Here is a 6000-nt window from a genome sequence, read left to right on the forward strand (position 1 = left end):
ACTGGAAAAATCAAGAAAAGACGGATAGAAGGAAAATCTACAAATCACATGGAAATATTTTTCGAATTTTATGGGGCTTAGATATTTTTAATGGTATTCTAGCTTCTCAGGCACAGAATTATGAAGAAGAGAGAAAAAGACTAATACAAGGAAACAATGAAGAAATTAGGAAAAGACTGAAACAAGGCAAATCTACAAATTGAATGTAAATATTTTTACAAATTTTATTAGGCTTAGATATTGTTAATATTGTCTTAGCTTCTCAGGAACAGAATTTTGAAGGCACTGAAGAAATTGAAAGAGGACGGAACCAGAGACAAATCCAAAATACCGGTAAATATGTTACATTTGTTTCATTAGGCAGACATACTTTATTTCTCTGTTTATATTAATACTGATACAATAATGCACCAAGTATTATGTTTATTGCTGGCATTTAATATTTATTAATAAAGCATTTTTTTGTAATATGCTGTATCCATACTTGCCTATCTTGCCTTGTCATAATCATTATTTTCTCTTCTATTTTTGAGATATTTTCAATTGGAAACGATATTGTGACAACGACAAAAGAAGAAAAGTTTGAAAAGGGATCGCCATGGCTTTTTTGTTTTTATTATTTTTTTGTTTTAGATAGATTTAGATGATTCCCCCCATTAGGAATACCCGCCATTAGGAATAATAGAGTTTTTATTAGGCTTAGATATTTTTAATGTTATTTTAGCTTCTCAGGCACAGAACTATGAAGACACTGGAAAAATCAAGAAAAGACGGATAGAAGGAAAATCTACAAATTACATGTAAATATTTTTCGAATTTGATGAGGCTTAGATCTTTTTAATGGTATTCTAGCTTCTCAGGCACAGAATTATGAAGAAGACAAAAAAAGACTGATACAAGGAAACAATGAAGAAATTAGGAAAAGACTGAAACAAGGAAAATCTATAACTTGAATGTAAATATTTTTATAAATTTTATTAGGCTTAGATATTGTTAATATTGTCTTAGCTTCTCAGGCACAGAATTTTGAAGGCACTAAAGAAATTTAAAGAAGACGTAACCAGAGACAAATCTAAAATACCGGTAAATATGTTACATTTGTTTCATTAGGCATGCTCACCTTTTCTATTTAGTGTTCATTTTGATTTTATTTCCATATAATATTTTTCTGATTATATTATTACTGATACAATAATGCACCAAGTATTATGTTTATTGATGGCATTTAATATTTATTAATAAAGCTTTTTTTAGTAATATGCTGTATCCATACTTGCCTATCTTATTTGTCATAATCATTATTTTCTCTTCTATTTTTGAGATATTTTCAACTGGAAACGATATCGTGACACCGACAAAAGAAGAAAAGTATTAACAGGGTTGCCATGGCTTTTTTGTTTTTAATATTTTATTTGGTATAGATAGATTAGTCCCATTCCCGCCATTAGGTATGATAGGGTTTTTAATAGGCTTTGATATTTTTAATGTTTTGCTAGCTTCTCAGGCACAGAACTATGAAGACACTGGAAAAATCAAGAAAAGAGGAATAGAAGGAAAATCTACAAATGACATGTAAATCTTTTTCGAATTTTATTAGGCTTAGATTTTTTTAATGGTATTCCAGCTTCTCAAGCACAGAATTATAAAGAAGTAAGAAAAAGACTGATACAAGGAAACAATGAAGAAATTAGGAAAAGATTGAAACAAGGAAAATCTACAAAACTGAATGTAAATATTTTTACAAATTTTATTAGGCTTAGATATTGTTGATATTATCTTAGTTTCTCAGGCACAGAATTTTGAAGGCACTAAAGAAATTTAAAGAAGACGGAACCAGAGACAAATCTAAAATACCGGTAAATATGTTACATTTGTTTCATTAGGCATGCTCACCTTTTCTATTTAGTGTTCATTTTGATTTTATTCCGATATAATATTTTTCTGATTATATTATTACTGATACAATAATGCACCAAGTATTATGTTTATTGATGGCATTTAATATTTATTAATAAAGCTTTTTTTAGTAATATGCTGTATCCATACTTGCCTATCTTATTTGTCATAACCATTATTTTCTCTTCTATTTTTGAGATATTTTCAACTGGAAACGATATCGTGACACCGACAAAAGAAGAAAAGTATTAACAGGATTGCCATGGCTTTTTTGTTTTTAATATTTTATTTGGTATAGATAGATTAGTCCCATTCCCGCCATTAGGAATGATAGGGTTTTTAATAGGCTTTGATATTTTTAATGTTTTGCTAGCTTCCCAGGCACAGAACTATGAAGGCACTGAGAAAATTAAGAAAAGACGGATACGAGGAAAATTTACAAATTACATGTAAATACTTTTCGAATTTTATGAGGCTCAGATCTTTTTAATGGTATTCTAGCTTCTCAGGCACAGAATTATGAAGAAGACAGAAAAAGACTGATACAAGGAAACAATGAAGAAATTAGGAAAAGACTGAAAAAAAGGAAAATCTATAATGGAATGTAAATATTTTTACAAATTTTATTAGGCTTAGATATTGTTGATATTATCTTAGTTTCTCAGGCACAGAATTTTGAAGGCACTAAAGAAATTTAAAGAAGACGGAACCAGAGACAAATCTAAAATACCAGTAAATATGTTACATTTGTTTCATTAGGCATGCTCACCTTTTCTATTTAGTGTTCATTTTGATTTTATTTCGATATAATATTTTTCTGATTATATTATTACTGATACAATAATGCACCAAGTATTATGTTTATTGATGGCATTTAATATTTATTAATAAAGCTTTTTTTAGTAATATGCTGTATCCATACTTGCCTATCTTATTTGTCATAACCATTATTTTCTCTTCTATTTTTGAGATATTTTCAACTGGAAACGATATCGTGACACCGACAAAAGAAGAAAAGTATTAACAGGGTTGCCATGGCTTTTTTGTTTTTAATATTTTATTTGGTATAGATAGATTAGTCCCATTCCCGCCATTAGGAATGATAGGGTTTTTAATAGGCTTTGATATTTTTAAGTTTTGCTAGCTTCTCAGGCACAGAACTATGAAGGCACTGAGAAAATTAAGAAAAGACGGATACAAGGAAAATTTACAAATTACATGTAAATACTTTTCGAATTTTATGAGGCTCAGATCTTTTTAATGGTATTCTAGCTTCTCAGGCACAGAATTATGAAGAAGACAGAAAAAGACTGATACAAGGAAACAATGACGAAATTAGCAAAAGACTGAAACGAGGAAAATCTACAAAACTGAATGTAAATATTTTTACAAATTTTATTAGGCTTACATATTGTTGATATTATCTTAGTTTCTCAGGCACAGAATTTTGAAGGCACTAAAGAAATTTAAAGAAGACGGAACCAGAGACAATTCTAAAATACCGGTAAATATGTTACATTCGTTTCATTAGGCATGCTCACCTTTTCTATTTAGTGTTCATTTCGATTTTATTTCCATATAATATTTTCCTGATTATATTATTACTGATTCAATAATGCACCAAGTATTATGTTTATTGATGGCATTTAATATTTATTAATAAAGCTTTTTTTAGTATTATGCTGTATCCATACTTGCCTATCTTATTTGTCATAATCATTATTTTCTCTTCTATTTTTGAGATATTTTCAACTGGAAACGATATCGTGACACCGACAAAAGAAGAAAAGTATTAACAGGGTTGCCATGGCTTTTTTGTTTTTAATATTTCATTTGGTATAGATAGATTAGTCCCATTCCCGCCATTAGGAATGATAGGGTTTTTAATAGGCTTTGATATTTTTAATGTTTTGCTAGCTTCTCAGGCACAGAACTATGAAGGCACTGAGAAAATTAAGAAAAGACGGATACAAGGAAAATTTACAAATTACATGTAAATACTTTTCGAATTTTATGAGGCTCAGATCTTTTTAATGGTATTCTAGCTTCTCAGGCACAGAATTATGAAGAAGACAGAAAAAGACTGATACAAGGAAACAATGACGAAATTAGCAAAAGACTGAAACAAGGAAAATCTACAAAACTGAATGTAAATATTTTTACAAATTTTATTAGGCTTAGATATTGTTGATATTATCTTAGTTTCTCAGGCACAGAATTTTGAAGGCACTAAAGAAATTTAAAGAAGACGGAACCAGAGACAAATCTAAAATACCGGTAAATATGTTACATTCGTTTCATTAGGCATGCTCACCTTTTCTATTTAGTGTTCATTTCGATTTTATTTCCATATAATATTTTTCTGATTATATTATTACTGATACAATAATGCACCAAGTATTATGTTTATTGATGGCATTTAATATTTATTAATAAAGCTTTTTTCAGTATTATGCTGTATCCATACTTGCCTATCTTATTTGTCATAATCATTATTTTCTCTTCTATTTTTGAGATATTTTCAACTGGAAACGATATCGTGACACCGACAAAAGAAGAAAAGTATTAACAGGGTTGCCATGGCTTTTTTGTTTTTAATATTTCATTTGGTATAGATAGATTAGTCCCATTCCCGCCATTAGGTATGATAGGGTTTGTAATAGGCTTTGATATTTTTAATGTTTTGCTAGCTTCTCAGGCACAGAACTATGAAGACACTGGAAAAATCAAGAAAAGAGGAATAGAAGAAAAATCTACAAATGACATGTAAATCTTTTTCGAATTTTATTAGGCTTAGATTTCTTCAATGGTATTCCAGCTTCTCAGGCACAGAATTATAAAGAAGTAAGAAAAAGACTGATACAAGGAAACAATGAAGAAATTAGGAAAAGATTGAAACAAGGAAAATCTACAAAACTGAATGTAAATATTTTAACAAATTTTATTAGGCTTAGATATTGTTGATATTATCTTAGTTTCTCAGGCACAGAATTTTGAAGGCACTAAAGAAATTTAAAGAAGACGGAACCAGAGAAAAATCTAAAATACCGGTAAATATGTTACATTTGTTTCATTAGGCATGCTCACCTTTTCTATTTAGTGTTCATTTTGATTTTATTTCGATATAATATTTTTCTGATTATATTATTACTGATACAATTATGCACCAAGTATTATGTTTATTGATGGCATTTAATATTTATTAATAAAGCTTTTTTTAGTAATATGCTGTATCCATACTTGCCTATCTTATTTGTCATAACCATTATTTTCTCTTCTATTTTTGAGATATTTTCAACTGGAAACGATATCGTGACACCGACAAAAGAAGGAAAGTATTAACAGGATTGCCATGGCTTTTTTGTTTTTAATATTTTATTTGGTATAGATACATTAGTCCCATTCCCGCCATTAGGAATGATAGGGTTTTTAATAGGCTTTGATATTTTTAATGTTTTGCTAGCTTCTCAGGCACAGAACTATGAAGGCACGGAGAAAATTAAGAAAAGACGGATACAAGGAAAATTTACAAATTACATGTAAATACTTTTCGAATTTTATGAGGCTCAGATCTTTTTAATGGTATTCTAGCTTCTCAGGCACAGAATTATGAAGAAGACAGAAAAAGACTGATACAAGGAAACAATGAAGAAATTAGGAAAAGACTGAAAAAAAGGAAAATCTATAATTGAATGTAAATATTTTTTACAAATTTTATTAGGCTTAGATATTGTTGATATTATCTTAGTTTCTCAGGCACAGAATTTTGAAGGCACTAAAGAAATTTAAAGAAGACGGAACCAGAGACAAATCTAAAATAACAGTAAATATGTTACATTTGTTTCATTAGGCATGCTCACCTTTTCTATTTAGTGTTCATTTTGATTGTATTTCGATATAATATTTTTCTGATTATATTATTACTGATACAATAATGCACCAAGTATTATGTTTATTGATGGCATTTAATATTTATTAATAAAGCTTTTTTTAGTAATATGCTGTATCCATACTTGCCTATCTTATTTGTCATAACCATTATTTTCTCTTCTATTTTTGAGATATTTTCAACTGGCAACGATATCGTGACACCGACAAAAGAAG

The sequence above is a fragment of the Styela clava genome, chromosome 9 (genome assembly GCF_964204865.1).
Source record: "Styela clava chromosome 9, kaStyClav1.hap1.2, whole genome shotgun sequence".
NCBI lineage: Eukaryota > Metazoa > Chordata > Ascidiacea > Stolidobranchia > Styelidae > Styela > Styela clava.